At 42.9% G+C, this 21,635-nt stretch overlaps 1 protein-coding gene and 1 long non-coding RNA gene across 2 annotated transcripts in view; both read left to right on the top strand.

Annotated features, from left to right (window-relative positions):
• The window catches only part of LOC144763938 (fucolectin-1-like), a 95,690-nt gene that overhangs the window by 38,320 nt on the left and 35,735 nt on the right, over window positions 1-21,635 (top strand). The gene's annotated exons all lie outside the window — the stretch shown is intronic.
• On the top strand, window positions 17,182-17,898 carry LOC144761989 (uncharacterized). Its single transcript, XR_013595994.1, has 4 exons — window positions 17,182-17,246; window positions 17,330-17,379; window positions 17,492-17,524; window positions 17,615-17,898. It is a non-coding gene; the product is annotated as an uncharacterized LOC144761989 (long non-coding RNA).

Here is a 21,635-nt window from a genome sequence, read left to right as displayed (position 1 = left end):
GTTTCGGCGGAGCCTCAGAAACTGGCTGAATGGTAACCTGTTCCTCTGACTACGAGGATGGAAACTGTCATAGAGAAGCAAAGTATTGCGAGCAGGGGGTTTCGTATAAAGCGAAACCTCAATAGACTGATTATTGACTTGAATCCACACATCCAGAAATTCGAATCTGGAAGAGCTGGTGTTCACACTGAATTTCAAGTGTGGGTCACATAAATTGATCCACATAATGAATTTGTTAAGTTGTTCCTGGGAGCCCCTCCAGATAAAAAAGATATCATCAATAAAGCGGTTGTAATTCGTCATGTTTTCGAAGAAAGGAGCAATTTCGTTATAAATAAACCTCTCTTCAAAGACGCCCATGTATGCATTTGCCACATTCGGGGCACAGGCCGCACCCATGCTAATGCCTAGCACTTTCTGATAAATCACCTTGTCAAACTCAAAGTAATTTTCTTTGAGTACAATAGCAAGGCATTCGAAGATAAATAACTTCTCTGACGGACAGTCAGAACCATCAAGCATCTTTTTAACTGCCTCAAGTGCACCTTCCTGGGGAATGTTCATATACAATGCCTCAATATCCATTGAGACAAGGATATCAGTATCGATGTTAAAATTAAGACCCTTGATTTTGGTAATGAGGTGACCGGTGTCACGAACATAAGCAGGGAGGCGACAGATGATGGGCAGGAGACATACGTCCACAAACTTGGACAGAGGTTCCGTAAGTGACCCAATAGTTGAAACAATGGGTCTATATGGGGGAGTTAGAAGACTCTTATGCATTTTAGGTAACCCATATAAAACCGGAATTTTGAAAAAAGGTTTGTTAAAAAAATTCAAATTCTTGGTCACAAATGGATCCTCGTTGTAGAGCGGCATGTGTAACATCGAGGATCTCGGTCTTAATTCTTCTCGAGGGGTAAGACATCACCCTTCGATAGTGTTCAGGGCAATTAAGCATAGAGCAAATTTGTTCCTTAAAGTCCGAACTGTCGAGAACCACAATACCACCCCCCTTGTCACATGGTTTAACAGTGAGCGTGTGGTCAGAGGACAGCTTTTTCAGTGCTTGGTATTCATCATAGTTCAAATTGTAAGCTGGTTTCGGAACAAATGTAATCATATTTTGAATCTTAGCATAGACACTCTTTTCGAAAATCCCTACTTCGGGACCAACATGATCCAATGTGGGTGTAAAGACCGAAGTGGGTCGAAAACCAGATATATTGTTATTCGGTGCCATTTCTTGGCCGGAGAAAAATTTCCTCAACCTAATTTTCCGAAAGAAGGCTTGAACATCTTTGTTCAATTCAAAGGCATTAAAAGAAGTACTAGGGACAAATGAAAGTCCGCGAGATAATAGGTCAATGGTGATGTTATCTAGAGGTTTTTTAGACAAGTTGAAAATGGGAATAAGGGTGGAGTCATTAGATGCTCTTACTCCCTCCAATATTGGTTCTTCCTTGTTTCCAGAAAACGAGGCTGATTCTCTGTATGTTGATATCGAGGCTGGTTCTCTGTATGTTGATATCGCCCCCTTTCCAGGGGTCTGAATCTGACATGAGTCGTGCCCCGACGATTCCCTAAAAACCGATTCGATCGTTGAGGACCGTCATATTGACACATAACTTCCAGAGGCACCACCACTGGCCCAAGCACTCTATGAAGGACAGAACTCTCTCAGCAGAGTTCAGGGAAGCTGGGGGTGAAGTCCTTTTGTTCCTGGGACTTCAAAAACAGGGAGCCAGTTCTTCTCAGGCCCTTTGAGATTCCTTCAAGACAGGGGACACAGCACAACAGCAAAGTCCTTCCCCTCTCCTTGGCAGCAAAGCAACAGCAGGTCAGTCCAGCAGAGCAACAGCAGGACAGTCTTCCTTCTTCAGATTCAGCTTTCTCCTTGGCAGAGGTTCCTACTTGATTCCAGGATGATCTAATTTTCTGTTGTCAGGGGTCCTGTACTTATACCCCTAAAAGTCTTTGTTCCCTTTGTGCAGGAGGGCTTTGAGCCCGATCTGAACCAGTTCTGGGTGTTCCTTGAGCACTTTATTTTCCTGGCTTCTCCTTTCCTTTCAGAGTGAGGGGCAGGGTCGTCAGTCGCCCAGCAGGAAGTGGAGCCAGCATTGTGGAAGGCAGGCACAGCCCTATTCAGGCCCGGGTGCTATCTCCTCCCACCACTCAAGTTGCAAATGTAGTCATTCAGTCTAGGACTGACTCAACCAGCCTCCTGGGGAATCCCCAAACTGGCCAAGGCACACAGAAAGGTCAGACAAGAGAACAGCAACTTTCTAAAAGTGCTACTCTCAAACACAGGAGTTAAAAACCACATTTCCTAAAAGATGTGTTATTAAATTCTGAGTTCAGGGATACCAGACATTTTCATGTCCTATCTTGCTCCTATGTGAAGATATGCTGGTAGCCACTGTAGCCAGCATCCCCTATGATAGCCTATGGAGCAAGATAGCCTTACAGCAGTGAAAAACGAAAATGGCTGTAATTCACTACCAGAGCATGTCACCTGCACAAGTACATGCCCTACCTTTCACATACACTGCACCCTGCCCAAGGGGGTACCTTGGGCCTTCCATAGGGGTGACCAATGTGCACAGAAAGGGAAGGGTTAGGCCTGGTCAGTGGGGACACTGACCAGGAGGACATGGCAGTTCACAGACTGCACGCAGGCACTGCGGTGGCAGGCCTGAGACACCATTTTAGGGCTACTCATGTGGGCGGCACAATCAGTGCTGCAGGCCCACTAGTAGCACTTGTTATCACCAGCCCTGGCACACTCAGTTCACTTTACTAGGGACTTATTGGTAATACAAATATGCCAATCATGGATAACCAATTACAATAAAAATTTACACAGGGAGCACTTACACTCTGACACTGATCAACAGTGGCAGACTGTCCAAAGCATCTAAACCAGCAAAAACAAAATCCAGCACAGCATCAAAAATACAGGAGGTAGAGGCAAAAAGATAGGGGGAAACCACGCCAAGGATGCCAGGTCTAACAATACTAAACTCTATACAAGAGGTCTTAAATGATCGCCCTCCAAAGTCCTCTCGCAACAGGTCTATCACAACAACACCAAACCCCACATCCAGAATATCTGCCAGTAAGAAGACCTCCCTCCCCCTTATGGCTTCCTTGCAGCCAATACTCACCACTGGCGGCACAGGGAATCAGATCACGATCACAAAAGTGTGCATGACCCGCGATATCCAGAGTTAAGGTTTAAGCATAGAGACTACTTAGACTGTCTCTTGGGCTGCTTCTGGCCTGCGTTACCCTTGCATTGCCCGCTGGGTGACCCCTTACCTCAGGTGATATCTTGTGGCACGTTCTCCTCGCCGCTGTCATTTCGCCCTGGCATCCCAATGTATAAGATGTCATAAAGTCTATGTATCATTTATTAACACATAACCTATACTGTTAGGGCTAGTGTAGAACTCTTAGTAAATACTGTGAGCTGTACGCCCAGCTTGCTTTACAGACAGTAGTTCCAATATAAAAGCAGTTACACAGGTTTCCAAATATCGAACTATTTCTGGTATATTCCACTGAAAAAATATAAAGTGGGCTCCCAGAATCTATTTATTCGTGCAATCACTTTTCACCTTCAGCGCTTTGTTTTTTTTCAACCAGGTGGGCCTATAAACATAGCAATTCCTTCAACAGCATCATTGGAAAATTTCTCATACAAAAATCAGTCAAATAAAAAAAACTCTAGCGTGGACAATGGAGGCAGACAGAGTTAGTTTAATTGAACCTGGAAAAGAAACAGGTAAAATAAGTTTAGCTGGTGGATAAAGCTAAAGACCATGAACTAGTTGTGTGCACGGAACAGTTCCACGATGAGACGTACCCATCTTTCGTCACTTCGATGCAGGCCCTGAGTGAGCTAATACAGTAGCACAAGCCTCGGAGACAGTCCTGGTGTCACCTTTCTTTTACTCATAGTAGAGCAGTAGCTGCAATGCGGGAGGCCCTGCGTGCCATCAACAACAGCCTGCCCTGCTCCTGCCCCGTTATTCAACTTTCGGAGTATTTGAGCCTGGGTGGGTCACATATCTGTGGTCAGTCTGTGGAGATGAGCAACGGTCTATGGGACCCTCTCTGGGCACTAATTCAGAGAAAGTGCTACCATTGCCGGCTCCTGGGGACCTGCCCCCATGTGCTAGGATAGGAAGAGCGTTTTGAAAAAATTTGAGCTTTTGGCGTTCTAAATGGCACTACATATTTGTTAAAGGCAAATGGATTAGCCTGTCTAAATGAGAACCAAAGTCCTTGGAATCGTTTAAGCTCTACTAATTACAGCAATGGTGAAAGACAGCACGTGCAGTGAGGAGAGAGGAGGGGACATCACACTCTCTAACAGAAAGATGCCTTTGAATCGGTGGATGGGCAACAAAATCTTTGGCGTAGTGAAATAACCTGGGGATCAACCAAGCACCAAAGGGTTGGACTTTGGAAAGCAGTCCACCAATAGGGGGTCTGCAATTCACAAAGGCACAGCAGAGAGCAAATGGCGGTGGATACATAAAGTCTCTCAGAGCAGCGCAGGCGCGCTGACTCTAGGCTCGACCTAATAAGAAACTATCTGCAAAAAGCGGTTGCCTAGGTTTCTAACTTATGGTAGTATTGGGTTGGGAGAGGCAATTAAAAGCTGCAATTTGTAACTGGTTTAAATCTGCTTCACAGAAAGGATACAATATTCCTGGAATGAAAGGCGGTAAGCACGGGGATTGGGGCAGGTTACCTACGCTAGATGGGTTTCCCAAATTTTGAACGGGTGGCGCGCTTATGTGCAGCACCCTAGAGAGGAGCACATGCATATACAAAAATAATTGAACATGTGTAATTAACAAGCAACGTCCTTCCCTATAAGAATGCCAGCATGGCTGACACCAACGTCGCTGATACTGTCAGCTGGACTAATGCAATTTTTTTTGAATATGCGAGTGCAGAGTATGAAATTACACCGAAGTGGGCCACCTCACCCAACAAAAAAAACACTTTATCTCCCTGTGCGTTCAAAATAAATGGATGGATGGATGGATGGATGGGTTTTTATATAGCGCAATATCACCGCCAGGTCTCAAAGCGCTTTGCATTGGGAACCCATCCTGGTTTTTCCCTGTGAGATAGCCCCTACTGGGTATCCCCAAGGTGAAAGCCAGGCATCCCGCCGCAGGGGGCCGTTGTGGAGATTAAGCAAGCTATTGCCCAGAGTTGCAGAGTGTGAACCTGTGATTCGAGTAGGCACCGACGCGAGAATTACCGAGTCCGTGGACATTTTGGGCTCAAGACCCTGCCGCGTCGGGAATTGAACCCTGGTCCTGGGCCTGATTTCAGCGTCCGGGTCTGCCTCCTCTAACCAGTGAGCCACACTTCTCCTGACCTTGTGTAATGCAACTGATGTTCATGCAAAGCGCTACGATAACTACTTCGCGCTTTACACATGTACTTTAAAACAAGTAGTGACCTCAGAGAGATAGAGGCGAGCAAGCAGTGTTGTTGGAGAGAATGGGGGATGGTCGGCAAGACGGTTGACGTTGAAGTCGATCGGAAACATGTCAACAGCACTATACCATTCTGCTTGTGGCCATCTTGAAGCTATTGTAAGCACCTTGTCTGCTTTTGTTTTTTGAACAACAACATAGAGGCAGCGAGGGGGCTTTGTTATTTGAAATTCCAGATAGGCCCATAACAAAGGGCGAAGTTAAGGTGCCATCAGGCCTCCTTTTGTTTGAGTATCCTGGCTGGGAGCTGCCTGGAGACTCACACTTACATGCAAATGCAAGGCACACAGCATGTTTTCACTTCACACGTACAAGACATGGTTTAGACTTTGATCAGTCCCTCTATGTAAGAGATATATGTGCACTGTAAGAATGTCAGATGTGTTGGCCTGTCCCAGTATTTACACAAATAATTAAAATTGTATTTTGTTTTATTTCTTCTATACAACTACTAGTCCCACATTGTACATTGACAATAACTTATATGCGTGTGTAAATCAATGTTTAGAATGCGTTACATATGACAGTGAGTATTACAAAGTGTATGAGTCACATCTCCTCCACAGCTCACAGTGCTATATTAGAAGCATGACATTTTATGAACTGCATGTAACAAAAGGATTTCAGGGTCAAAACAGTAACCCACTTACCTTTGCAGGTGACAGGAGACACATTAACAATCTATACTACTTTGACTCAGAACAGGATCTAGACAAAATATATATCCAACTAGCACATGTTTTACCCTCCAGAGTTACCTTACCATTATTTTTCTTAACTGCAGTTTACTTGGCACAAAGATCTCTGCAGCAGATGTCTTAGTCCCAGAGATATTTTAAAATGCAGACTTTGTAACAAATGAAGCAGAACAGATTTCTGCCAGGCTTCTCCTTGTTGCCAATTTCTTTGTGGCAGAGGTTTTTTTTTTCTTTTTGAATAAATGTATAAGTTGAGGCCCAAATTTTGTGTCAGGTTGCATTGTTTGGCATAACCCTGATGCAAAATCGCATTTGTTAAATTTCTTAATGTGGTTAAATATACTAATGAGAGACCTGCTAAACATATGTCTGAGGTGTTGAGATCTGATGTCACTTTTGTGACGTCACTGTGTGTGAGGTCATGGGTTGTGATATCACTTCCTGTGCTGCCGAGTGCAATGTCACGTGGCATGATGTCACTTGCATACTGCGCAACTTAGTTAGTTCTCCCACTTCTTTTTTTTACAACTTGTTCACTGATCAGTATCAGTCCTTCTTTGCTTCCACTGTACCAATTAGACTAAAGGATCTGATAACAATAGCTTTAAGAGAACAGTACAGGACTGAAGACCTGGCAAAATAGGGCTAGAAATGAGCTCTAAATCTGGGCCAGACCATCCGTCCTGTGCTTTAAGCCTCACAAAAGTCAAATAGCACCTTCAATGATCTCTAAATTGCCACTTCCCCTGGGGTCAGGATAAGGAGTATTAATGAAATGGCCAAGCAGGAGCAACCACGGCGATGCAAGGGCTTTCGCCCATTTAAACATCCAAGAGCTGGTACTACCAAACATGCGCACAGGCTTCTAGCTCAAACACCCATACCTTTCCTTCAAGTTCGCTGCCCCCTTCTCCTTTTCCTAGCATCTCTGCATCAGAATCCCTCCTCCCACATACTCACAGGAAGAAGCACAGCACCAGAGGGCTGAGAGGATTCCAGTACTTGTTGTCTAGACTAGGCTCAGTGGTAGGGTGACCAACCGTCAGTACATTTCACGGACAGTCCGTCATTTCGGCTGTGCGCCCGTTGTCCGTGAAGGATTCTTTAACGGACGCCATTTGTCTGTAATTTTAACCGGGCACTGTCGCATTACCATAAAGCTAGCACAGCTTCCACCCACCTCCCTTCTTGACTCCGATGCTGAGGTCGTGTGTAACAGACTCTGATGCAGTTCCAAAGCTCACATACCCAGCAGCATTGGAGAGGCACAGCAGGAGGGCAACCCTCACACCTCCAGCCCTTGATGAGCTGTTAAGAGGTGCTTGAATGTGACTGAGAGGGGGAGCTGCAGCTTCAGGAGCATCTATTCAGATGCAATCAGCCCTGAATGCGCTATGTCTCCGCAATTTAGAGGGGCTTTACACATTCCCTTTTCCGCCCAGGGCCCCCAACATCCTAGCACCAACCCTGATTACACCGAGGCAGCACGTGGTTCTCTTCACAGAGCTAAATTGCGGTCACTAAATTATAAACAAACCTCGGTTCTTCAAATATGCAGTCTATTATGTAATAAAATAACGAAATGACACAATCGCACCCACACGGATTAACAAAGTATGGAGGACAATCAGTTCTCTTGGAGTATCTCCTTTAAGTACTGTACATCACAGTGGGAGATGGCAAAACTAACATTTTGGAAAGAGAGACTGTCTTCGTGTTGTCTTGTCCAGGAGGGGGCCTACCCCACCCTGGAAGAGACCAAGAGGATACTAGAATACTGCATGCCCACCCCTATGCCCACCCAGGTGGATCCTGTTCCCCCTCCTGTGATGGCTCCTGCCCCCCCCCACCCCCAGTGATGGCTCCTGTCCCCCCGCCTCCTGTGATGGTTCCTGTCCCCCCCTGTGGTGGATCCTGTCCCCCTGCCTGTGATGGCTCCTGTCCCCCCCTGTGGTGGATCCTGTCCCCCCGCCTGTGATGGCCCCTGTCCCCCTCCTGTGGTGGATCCTGATTGAGTAAGTGAAGGGATGAATGAAAGATTGAATAGATGGATAATGAGAGAGGATGGATGGATTGATGAGTGAGTGAGTGGAAGGATGGAAGATAGAAAAGTTAAATAGCTGGATGTATGGGTGGAAAGGTAGCTGGATGGGTAAAATGGTGGATGGATGAGTGAAAGGATGGATGAGTGAAAAGGTAGATGATGAGTGAGTGGGTGGATGGATGAGTGAAATGATGGATGGATTGATGAATTGATAAGTGCAAGGGTGAATGGATGGATGGATGAGTGAGTGAAAGGGAGGGTAGATGGACAAAGGGATGAATAGATGAGTGAAGGAGTGAAAGGATAAATGGATGAGAGAAAGGATGGATGAGTGATAGGGTCAATGGATGGATTCATGAGTGGATGAGTAGATGGAAGGGTGTGTGGATGGATGGAAAGAAGGATTGCTAAGGAAAGGGTCGATGGAGAGAGAAAGAGAGGATGATGGATGACTGAAAGGGTGGGTGGGTGGAAGGATGAGTGACTGGGTGGATGGATGAGTAAGGGAAAGGATGGCTGGATGGGCGAAAGGGTAAATGGCTGGATGGATGAGTGAATGGGTAGAAGAGTGGATGGATGAGTGTACAGATGGATAGGGTGAAAGGGTGGATAATGGATGGATGAGTGAAAGGATGGATAAAGGGAAGAATGAGTGAAATGATAGATGGAAGGATACATGATGGATAGGTTTGCAAATGGTTGAATAGGTTTGGCTACGGCTGGGCTTACTTATATACTATTGGGCGACCTCTGATGTGTCTGTAAAACTTATCCAATTGTCCTGAAGTTTTGCCCTGAATTTTGACCTCCTGTCCTGAATTTGTGTCCTGAATTTTGACCCTTAGTCCTGAATTTTTACTCTCACCGTCCTGAATTTGCAACAATGCCAGTTGGTCACCCTACTCAGTGGAGGTGTTGGGGGTCGCAGTACCGCAGTACCAGGGAAAGATGCGGTCCATGCGGCTGTGCTGCTGTTGCTAGAGGAAATGCGAGAGACATAGTGCAAAAGTAACACGGAGAGCAGCAGAAGCGGTTGCCAACCCAGTAGCAAGTACCTGAATGCCCAGAGCCGTTCTGCAGGGGGCACCTGACACCAACAAATAGGGCCACTTCTTTGCATAGCTTGAAATGTAGCCTTCATGGAGCACTACGAAGGGAAGCATTGTTTTTTTTTAATTGAAATTGTATATAACACGTTAGATTACAGCTCGGTGTACATCGCAGTGTTCATATATTATCTGTATTGTACACATGTATCTGTTGCGCAATACAATCTATCATGTTCACATTTAACTGGAACATCAACAAAGAACTAGTCACCTTCTATTCCGAGTACATAGTTAGACTGTCTTCCTTCCACCTAGACCTTAGCATGCATCTTGCACACCTTCCCGTCAGTATTGAGCTCCTCCCCATAACTGGGAGTTTGCATTACGGTTGATCGTTTGTTTCCCTGTTTGCGCTTAATAAATATGATACATAGGGGGCCAAGAAGTCTTTCGGTCTTGATGCTTTGGGCAATTCTTCTGCGTATTTAGCGAGCTGTACCTTACAGTAAGCCAAATCTTGCAAGCATTCTGATTGGTTTGGTACCCTTTTCCCACCCCAACATGTAGATATTCTACGTTTGACCAACAGCAGAGTTACGGCAATGCATTTGTGTTGGCGCTAGGTGTGGATTTAAGGAGGCCCAGCAAACAGATCTCTGGGGACCATTGAATTCTGATACCCACCATCTCGGACATTGCATCGCGTTTTCTGTTTCCAATATGCCGCGATTTGGCACAGATCCATGCGAGGTGGAGAAAATCTGCCTCATCTGCCCCGCATCTTTTACATTTCGAGTCTTGGCCTATCCCATATTTATATGACTGCTGGGGGGTATATTATGCCAGCTGAGGGTATTCAAAGCGAATAATTTTTAGATTGCAGTTGGAAGTGAGTTTATCTAGCAGCCTACAACATGGCTCCCAGACCTCTGGCGTGATGAGTGTATCTATAGGCTGTGTTTCATTTCTCTCTGGCAGTATCAGTTGGAGCTTTGTTTTCCTTCTGGGCTGTTTTATGTAACTTAGTTATAAGGTTTTTCGTGTCGATGCTCACTAACATAGCTCGCAGTGACATCAGTTCGGGCGGCATCCACCGGAAACAGGGGTATAGTGCTTTCAGCGCTGACCTCAATCTGTGATACAAACGTTTCTGCATCAAGGTGCCGCTTCGGCTACTGATAAACTCGTCCAGCAAGATGAACTTGCCTGCTGGGAAAGCATCTCCCAAGGTACGGACCCCAGCTTCTTGTAGTACTGTCAGCACCCCTGTTTCACCGGAGACAGAGATTGAGGGGTGATAAAGCAAGGGTAATTTATCTACATAGTCTGGGATCTTGTTTGCACATGATTCAAGTGTGTGCCATGCTCTAATTGTGCTCTCTAGCGGGCTTGCAGTTTTGAGGTTTCTTATTTTACGCTCATGCACTAGAATTGCATTAAGGGGTGTCAGGTACGCATCATGCTGTAGTAAGTGGAAAGGTTCAGTAATGAAGCAAATACATCCACAATTCTTCTTTTAGTTTCTGGAAGGATATTTATTCCAGTAGGCAGACCCACGACTGTTCAATCCAACAGCAAGGCTTCATCTGACAACACATATACATTCTAGAATCTAACTATGTCAAACCAATTGAAAGAAAAACAATCTTTCCTTAAAGGTTCGGTTCATAAACTTTTATTCGGTTACAAATCATGTAGCCATAAAAGTACACAAATATAATATAACAATACATATAAAAAGTCAATGTATGTTACATTGAAAACAGTAAACATAAGAACCATAATTATAAACAATTCATTTAGATAGTGCAAAATACTTCAAAGATTACAACGAATTTTAAGACATGACTTTAAGAAGCAAGCTATGCATTTAGCAGTATGTTGGGAATCCAGAAACTGCAAAGCTAAATAAGCAGGCCGACAAGTTCTTAATCCCAATTTCCGAAGCAAAGGAATGATCCAGCGCTTGCGAGGTGTATCTTAGTATCTGCAAAACCGAATTACATGGATTGTTGATTGTGATGATATACCATCGCAAGGGCATTTCATAAGGGTATGCGACCAGTCCTTTGCTGTTGGAAAAGTAACTAGGCGAAAAAAGGAGTCAAAACAAACCTAGTCAAAACATACTTTTCATGGTTAGTTAGATAATAAGACAAATATGGCTGAATTCCCAAAACAGTCTGGACAGACAGAATCTGTACATTTCCTTAAAGAGACATTAATAAATAAAATATTAATAAGTGAATCATTACTCACTACACACATCCCCCTTCTAATAAGAGAGAAAAGCATCTAACATATATAAACTTATATATTTTATATAACAGAAAAGACTAAAAACAAAGTACATTAGTGCATAACAAAATCACGGAAACGCAAAGGTACTCATCTAACTCTTCCACTTGAACCTCTATTAATTCCAGAGGTATTATCACCACCCCCTGAACTGGAACAAACCGCTTGTGAACCAACATGATGATTCACAAACTTAGAATCCCCCCCCCTGTTTGTACAGAAGAGTGAGAAGAAACAGTAGCATGAATGGCAGAAGTACTGTTGGACCCATTGATATTATCACAAACTCCAAACCAATCTGAACCAGAATGATCATTTGCCATGACATTACTTTTTTTCTTTATAATGATATCAGCTTGTTCTGCAGTTATTTTAACCACAGCATTAATATTCCACCATCCCCTCTCTTGTAATAAAACAGCCATACGAGAAACGTTGACAACCTGGACAGGAGCAGAACATTTAGATTGACCTTTGGATACTTTAATTGGCTTCCTAATTATAACCCAATCACCAGGAGACAATATTTTTTCTGAAAAATGCATACGTTTGTCATAATTATCCTTGTTCAACTCCTGTTTATGTTTCACATGATCCCTAATTTTCAATAAATTAACAGGAGCTTGACTGAACTTTTCAAGCAACCAATTAGGACTAAGCTTTGAAGAGGGCATGCGACCTCTCAACAAAATAAAAGGAGCAACTCCAGTAGTGCTGTGTGGAGTTATATTGTAATTCCAAACTTTCTGGACTATAAAAGAAAAAACTTTCAAGCCACTAGCAACTGCAGTTTGTACCCCATCTTTAAGTAAACGATTAGCTCTTTCAATCAAACCATTTGAGGCAGGACTATACAGAGGAACCAACAGATGCTTCACATCCAAACTATTCAAAAATACTTCCAACTCATCTGCAACAAAATGTGAACCATTATCTGTTACAATCTCTTCAGGAGTACCTTCAGAACAAAACAAACGTTGTAAAAACAATATAACAGTGCTAGCATCAGCATTCCTAACAAATGCACAGTAAATCCATTTGGAAAAATAGTCCACCGCCACAATTAAATATCTTTTATCAACATCCAGAGTAGAAAATGGTCCAGAAAAATCTAAACCAATCTTTTTCCAAGCACCACTAGGCCACTGAACAGGACATATGTTTTCACTTGGTTATCAATCCCAGGCCACCAATACATTTGTTTAATTTTGTTAACAGTAGCAGTAGTCCCAGGATGCCCCTCATAAGCTAAAGCAATAATAGTGTCTCTTAAACCTCTTGGAGGAACAAATTTGTCTTGTCTCAAAAGTATGTCATAAGAGAAAGACAATTCCGAAGCATTTTGAGCAAAAGTCTTTTCCTCAAAAGAAAGATTTCTGTCATTAGGCCAACCTTTGACCAAATTTTTTTTTACATTCTGCAAACAATCATCCTTCTCAAAGTAGTCAGCCCAATCTTCCTGAGTGATTTTATAATTTTGAACCACATCTTCAAGAGCATAAACACACTCAACCTCATCACTCAAACTACCAGAATCTTGAACATTAGGAAGAGGAATACGGGACAAACAGTCAGCCCTGACATTACTACCCCCAGGAATATATTTGATGTCAAAATTAAACTCCTGAAGTCTGGCCAAAAGTCTGATCAAACAAGAAGATGCCCTATTTGAACAACTGTCCCCAAGCATGTACATTAGAGGTTTATGATCTGTATACAACAAGATTTTAGTACCACAAATATATGTTCTAAATTTCTCTACCGACCAGGTGCAAGCCAACGCTTCACGTTCAATAGTACTATAATTTAATTCAGCTGAACTCAGAGTGCGAGAAGCAAACGCAATGTTGCATTCTTTACCACCAACTAATTGACTCAAAACAGCACCCAGGCCTTTTGCGCTAGCATCCACTGTAATAATGCTCTGGATTCCATAAGTGAAAGGCCTGATGGCAGGAGCATTGACTATTACATTTTTAACAGAAGCAAAAGCATTTTGTACATCAATAGACCACTCAAACTTTGCATGTTTCTTTAACAAAGACCTTAAAGGTTGCACAACTAAAGCATACCCCTGAACAAATCGAGTGTAGTATTCGCTCAAACCAAGAAAAGCCCTTAAAGAATCCTTGTCAGTGGGAGGAGGAGTGTATTTTATAGCATCAAGTAGTGCATTCTTAGGTTTGATGCCCAACTCAGATAAATTGTGTCCCAAACAGTCCACATTTTGAGCAAGAAATTTACACTTTTTTAGATTAACAGTCATACCCTGATCTTGTAGAATATTCAAGATTTTTTGAAGCAAAAGATAATGTTATTCTTAAGTTTCAGAGTGGACAAGAATATCGTCCTGAAAAGCTTGAATACCCGGACAGTTATCAAACATTTTATCCATCAGCCTCTGAAATATACTGGCTGCCGAAGCTAAACCAAAAGGAAGCCTCTTGTACATATAAACTCCAAACGGAGTAACAAATGTGGTAAGAGGTTGAGAAATAGGTGACAAAGGAATCTGATGATATGCTGAGCGCAAATCAATAGTGGAATTTTTTTTACTACAACCGATCTTTGCCAACATATCATGAATTTTCGGAAGGGGATGAGCATCGACAATAATGTTGCGATTAAGAACTCTTAAATTAGCGCATAGACGAATATCTCCTGAATGTTTTCGTGCTACAACGGCAGCCGAAACCCACTCAGAAGATTCGACAGGACAAATAATGTCCTGAGCACAAAGCATATCAAGATGCTTTTTCAAATCATCCCTGACTGAAAGAGGTACCGCCGTACTTTTTGAACCACAGGAGAAACATTGTCCTTAAGTCTAATAGTGTGTTGAAAATTTTTAACTAAACCTATTTCATCACATAGAACATTTTTGTAATTGCTAAGCAGTTTGTTCAAAATAGGATCATCTAAAATAGGATCCATGACAGCACCTACAGGAAAATCACAGAGAACCACAGGTTCAGGATGACCAGGCTTGAGTAAAATACCTAAACTGGCTTGGTCTCGTCAACCTAGAATGTCTCTGCCATTAACAGCAACATAAACTTCAGTGTGAATGATTCTCCCTTTAAAGTTAATAGTGTCATTAAAATAACCACGCATAATGATGTCATAACCACCAAATGCTTTAGGATTAACTTCAGTTGAAAGCAGTTTGGTGTTAGGCCAAAGCTTATAGAATGTTATTTCATCTAAAATGGTAATCCGTGAGCCAGAATCTGCCATGGCAATAAGAGAAATTGGACCAATTAAAACACTACAATTGGGTCCTTCGACAGAGTTACCATCTAAGGAATTAATCTCAATAGATAAAGCAGAAACATTCAAAGCCTGACATAGCTCATCTTCAGAGTACACTAAATTCACTTTACTCTTATTTTTGGGTGCTTTGCAAACATTAAAGAAATGGCCAATTTTCCTACAATTGTTACATCTTTTTCCCATAGCTGGGCAATTTGGGTTATTACCCATGTGGAATCTTGAACCGCACCTGTAACAAGAGATATTAGGTTTCCTTTCAACACACTTTTTATCTTTAACACGAGTATTCACAACATTAACATTGTAGTCATTATTATCATCGGAGGTTAACAACATAACACTAGTTGAAGGAGTGGCAGAAGTACTCTCCGCCAAAATTTTAGAAGAGGTAACAGAACATTCAATGCTCTTAGCAATAACCATTACTTCATCCATTGTTGGGTTCTTGCATGTTAAAATCCTTTCCTGAATCTTTTTATTGAAGCAGTTGAAAACAAGTTGATCCCATAAAGCAGTCTCAAGATATGTGCCATATTCACACTTAGAAGCAAGAACTCTTAAGGTAGCCAAATAATCCTCAATACATTCATCCGAAGATTGTTTACGTTTGACAAAAACGTGACGCTCAACCATAATAGATGGTTCATCCTTATATTGTTTGCCAAAACGAGCCAGAGCCTCAGTAAACACATTCCACGACTCATCAGAGCTTGGATTTTGAACTACAGGTAAACTGTCAAACAGTTGTTGTCCAGCATCCCCCAGGTGATTAAATAAAATAGCCCTCTTTCTTGAAGGTGAGTACTCAAAACCATCAATAGCTTCTAAATAGTTCGTAAAAACCCTCAGCCATTTATGCCAAGGTGTAGGAGGCTTACCTGGAACCTTGAGAAAACAAGGAGGAGCTACAATACTGCTGTTGTTAGATTCAGCCATGTTAATTAAACGTAAATAAACAACAAAGAAAAGTAGAATACAGAGCCAAATAATGAAAATCTATAAATCGCGATAAAACGCGATGCGTCTGGAAATTGTACTTGAAGCGAATGAAAGCGAGTGATTCTGATCCCAATCACTCAAAATGGTCTCTACGTGCTGACGTCATTACGTGAAGCGTAAGCGTCACACGTCATACAGACGCGAAGAGCAACCAAGCAGAGTGAGGATTGACGGGCAAATGAGCATGCGCTGGAAACTGCATGCGCTGGAAGCTGAAACGACGAGCGTTGGAGGGCAATTCAAAGAACAACAACTCAACCAGACTCGATGAGGTGAGATCACTGCTCGGCAAACCACAAAATGTCTGAAAAATACACAAAAATTAGGTGCAGTGTAGAAGAAATACAAAAAACGAGGAAGGCTTTCCAAAAATATATATCCGATTTCTTTTAAAATCCAACAGGTCCGTAATCAGTAAAATTGGTCGGTGGGTCCACAGTCCAAAAATTATTCCCAAGAAAACGTCGCCAAATGTAGTAAGTGGAAAGGTTCAGTAATGAAGCAAATACATCCACAATTCTTCTTTTAGTTTCTGGAAGGATATTTATTCCAGTAGGCAGACCCGCAACTGTTCAATCCAACAGCAAGGCTTCATCTGACAACACATATACATTCTAGAATCTAACTATGTCAAACCAACAATCTTTCCTTAAAGAGACATTAATAAATAAAATAATAATAAGTGAATCATTACTCAGTACACATGCAACTTGTGCAATAAAATTAATATACACCATATCATCTGTATATAGTGGGATCGCAAGAGGTCGCAGCCCAAAACCTAAGGCTGCGAAGAAGTGTTTTTGTCGTATAATGCAGGCCAGGGTTCTAGCGCGAGAGCAAATAGGATCGAGGATAATGGGCAGCCCTGTTGCGTGCCTCTTTATAAGTTCACTGGTTCTGATGTGACGCCATTAACTCAGACCGGGGCAACCGGATTCGTGTATAATAATTGGATTCAGTTCTAGAATGCCTGCAGCATTCCCATCCTGGCAAAGGCCTTGAACATGTACGGCCATTGAATGGAATCAAAGGCCTTTGCGGCGTCTAAGAAAATAGCCGCAGGAGATATTGAGGGGTCTATCTGATGCATAACCACGAATAATGTGCGTAGGTTATGTGTAGTGTACAGTGAGGCTATGAAGCTTGCCTGGTCTGGCAGTACTAGAGCTTGTAGCAGCAGCTGGAGTCTAGAAGCTAAGATCTTTGCCAGGATCTATATGTCTGTATTAATTAGAGACAGCGGGCGGTATGACTACCTGCGAGCTAACACCATTGCTCTTGGTCCCAATAGGCACAAATTTCTTCGCCTGCCTTTCCATACCTGTGGTTGGATCAAGCAACACGCCATTGTCAAGTAAGGCATTTTTCCTTTCTTTTCTCCTAACTTTGCCGCAACCATAGTTCGCTTCTACTGACACACGACTTTTTATCACACAGACTTCATATTCCACACTCCATGAGACATAAGCTGGTTGAAAGCGGCGATTGTGAGTATATCTGACTTATGTTTTCTGAGAGTTCGCTTGTAAATAGATCTGTACATAGAAGAGTTGGTTGATATCTGACAATAAGTTGGGCTGTTCTTGTGTGTTTTTTCAGAGCCCACACTTAAAGAAAACGAGCACCTTTGAGGTAGGACTAGGTTCCCCTTTCTTTTACTTATAAGTGATACAAGAGTGGTCTTCTAACTAGACTGACTCATGCCTGTCTTGTCATTCACAGCTACGTGGTCCTGAAGAGAATTCCCTTGAATTAAGGGTTTTCGAAACGCGTAGACCGTTCTCATACAGCATTAGGAATGTCGTTCTAAAAACAAAACTGTTTGAAAAACTGACATTTATTTCCTATGCTGTTTTTGTGTAATTATGGTTGTAAATTTTTTTTTGTAATAATTGATGTAAATTGATTCTATGTATGTATGATGTGTCTGTATGGTCGAATGATTGAATTGAATGTAAGAATTGTTGTTGTGAGTAAATGTGGAGAGAAGTAAGCAATGTTTTCAATTTTGTGAATTTGTCCTAAATATGTTTTGACAAAATATGAGATTAAAATAATTGATTCATTCTGGACTAATATATTTGTCTCGAGACTTAGTGTTTACATCAGTAGGTTGCGTGGTCAACTCTTGGCCCCTGTAGAAATTAGGTGGCAATATTGGTGCTCGTTTTGTTTTTTGTTCTCAAACGTCCGGAGCAGCTTTTCTAGTTGGGTCATTGGAGCTCTTAGTGACAAAAAGACGCCAGCTCTGAGACCGATGCTTGCACCACTTATGGTGGCTTTAAAGGCTTCCTATAGGACTTTTACTGAGCCCACTGATCCTGCGTTTTCCCCAAAGTATCTTATAATAGCTGTCCTTATCCAACCTCTAAAAACCGCATCGGTGAGGGCTGAGGCCTGCAATCTCCACTGAAATGGTCCTGGGGTGTCAGTGGGTAGTGTTAATGACAATAGTACAGGGGAGTGGTCGGATAATGTTTTGGGTAACCCCAGGCGGAGACCTCCGCTCTGCCCGTGGAGTGTGCAGAGATTTGCCTATTCTGCGTTCTACGGAGAATGCAGAGTAGGCAAACCTCCACACACTCTGCGGCAGAGCGGAGTTGGTCAGCCCCTGCCGCCACCCCCCATGAACAATTGATTAAAACTTACATAAACATACCTTAAAGTAAAGAAAAACCACTTTCTCTGGCTGCGGCATCCCCAGGCAGCTCCTCTTCTCTTCATTGCAGTCTCTGGGTAAACTGTACATGCCGGGGCGCATGTGCATGTTGCTAACTCGACTTTGCCATTCAAACCAATGACAACATCCATACCTCCCTTTCTAATATACATAAGTCACCCCTAAAGTAGGGCTACTGAGTCCTATGGCAGGGTGCTGTATATTATTAGGTAGGACATGTATCTTTGTATGCCCTAACTGTAAAAAACCTAGTTTGTTTTTTCACTGTGGAATGGCTAGTAGCCCCATTGGCAAGTACAGATTTACGCATGGACAACTCAACTGTGCTAACTTCTGAATGGGACTACTAACGTTGGTACTACAAGGTATCAGAAGAATTACTACATCAAATCTGACTTGATGCCCAAGTCATAATTAATATAACATTTCAGCAAACACAACTGTGAAAGAAAGAAAGTTGCCTCTCAGTAGCCCTAGTATTCCAGTGGCCATTTGCAGATGCTGGCCAGCAGACACCCTTCTTCCCTCCTAGGGAAATGAGTGAAAAACTTCCACTAAAAGAAACAATAGATGCCTGCAGTGGAAAGAGGTGTTACCTCTCACTGGCACAAAGCCACACAGACTGTGAGCCCAGAAGGCAAGCTTCAATAGGGAAGCCACCTTTGAAGGGCAAATGGGGAACACCCAAGAGGGGCTACACTTTTGGTCATGTACAAAGGGCTGTCGTCGGGATAGAGAAGGGAAACCAGTTGCTAAATTGGACATGAAGCCCTTGGGTATTCACACCTCTAAGGTGGGCTCCCACGCTCCAGGCACTGAGAGGAGAGAATGATTCAGCCATGTTGGATGTGAGCAGAACAGCACACAATCTGGGATAGCTGGTGGCCACACATTGCAGGAAGTCATGATTAGTGGGAAGGGACCTAGTATCCCATTAGCTAGTAATTATTGCATCCCCAAGGGCACTTTCTGGGCATAAATTAGGCACCCTCACCTGAGATCACATCTGAACTGGATGGATGACCGAAGAAGGACTGCCCTGCTATTCTTATGATCTGCACCAAAGAATGGACTGCAACTGCTGCTCCTTAAACAAGCAAAGAGAAGACTGCCTGGGATGCACGACTTGTGAAAAAGCTCTCCTGAGCCCTAGACAGAAGGAGTGAACTCCAAGAGTCAATTAGCTGGTTTCCTGTTACAGCTCCAGGGCCTCAAAAGCAGAAGATGCTGCCTTGGTCATGTTGGTGGGCACAAGGGCTTGTTCGCCACTGACCCCCAAAGTGCCTCCCCAGGAGACTGAACTCTGACATCCAAAAGTTGTACCTGAGTCTGCTAGACACGGGAGAGGTATTGGAGTGCACTTTGATCACTCACGACGGACACTAGCCTTCACCAAAGAGAACTGCTGGTTTTGCTGTGACCGGAGTCTAGTAGTCAATTGGCAAATGCACTTTTGCGGGACTCAAGAGGACTTCGGGGGACATTGACCCCTGTGATCAAAGTTTCCCCACCACACAGTGTCCTCAACATCCAGTATCCCTTGATTCAAGACCACTCCATTGAAGTCTATGGTGGGTCTCCCACAGAGCTTGGAAATGAAATTGAGACTACTGGTTTAGTGACAACTTAACTGTCCCAGAAATCCTTACTGCACCTGACCTCCTTCATGCTGGAGTCAGTCACTCAAAGAAGACTGCAGTCTGCAGTACCAGAACTCAACTTTATAAAAGTTTTACAAAGTTTCTCAATGAATCAGGATTTTGAAAAGCGTAGCTAATCACCCAACAGGATATCCAGGTTCTTGCAGGTCTCAGAGGCTCATTCAAGCAGCCAGATCCTGAGGGCCCCTCGGAATTCCAGAAAAGAGGTGATGCTCTGGAGTTGTGTGGGGCGACTGCACAAAAAACAAAGAAAGCAGTGAAAAGAAGGTGAAAGCAAAACGAAGCCACACAACAAATCGGGGGGATAATACAAGAAGAAAGCAATTAAAATGATGGAGAAGCAAGGAGAAAGCACACAAAAAAATGGGGAAGAAAGCAAGGAGGAAGCAGGAAAAATGAGGAAAAAGCAAGAAAAAGGCACACAAAAAACGGGGAAAAAAGCAAGCAGAAGGCACATAAAAAAACTGGGGAAAAAGCAAGCAGAACGCACGCAAAAACAGTGGGTAAACCCAAGAGTAAGTAGTGAGAACAAAGGAAAAGCAAGAAGTACTAAAAAACAGGGAAAATGCAAGGAGAAAGCAGTGAGAATGAGGTAAAGGAAAGAAGAAGGCATTCAAAAAATAGAGTCAAAAACAAGAAGTCAGGAGCAAGAGCGATGCAGCAGCACAGGAAATGCTAGGCCTGGGAATTTCCGGTTACAAATGCTTTTATTAAAAACAATGAATTATGGTTTACCTAATAATCTATATCGCCTGAACCCTCTAGTGGATTTTGTTCATTTGGTGTTGGATTTCTTTCATGCTGTGTGACTTTCATATTTTGTTGTTTTGGTACTGAATGCTTTACACTTGTTCCTTTGTTTAAGCCTGACTGCTCGAAGCAACAGCTACCTAGGGTTGGGCTAAAGGTTTTAAAAATGAGCCTGACTGGACCCAAGATGGTATTCTGAGTGTATTACATGGTGAGGTCTCACAACCACACCATTTGATACACCACTTTCCTCACATTAGTGTGTAGAAGTGAAAGGCAGTGTCGAGCTGTACCAGACAACTAATAAGTTGGTAACCGACAATCTGCATGTAGATACCTAAGAAAGAGTTTTCAAAAGTTCTGATTCTCCAAGGCACTTTTTTTCCTGAATTTACCAACTTTTAGAAGAAGTTTTCAAAAGTTTGGTAAACATTTTTGGAAGTCACAAACAAGTTTGGAAAACATGAGGATCGAAATCATGAGAAGCGCCCTGCCCGCCCTAAAATTCAATGAGATGAAGGTACTCTGCAAGGGGAGAAAGATCAAAGTGGAAGCCTCAGCAAAAAGAAAAACCTTCAGAACACTCTTCGGCCTTGAGGGGAAGCTTGCCAAGCACTATAGGACAACACAATCACGCCTTACAGTGCTAAAG

Source organism: Lissotriton helveticus, chromosome 6 (assembly GCF_964261635.1).
Source record: "Lissotriton helveticus chromosome 6, aLisHel1.1, whole genome shotgun sequence".
NCBI classification, from domain to species: Eukaryota; Metazoa; Chordata; class Amphibia; order Caudata; family Salamandridae; genus Lissotriton; species Lissotriton helveticus.
Note: the sequence above shows the minus strand (reverse complement) of the source record. Positions and strands in the feature narration are given on the sequence as shown.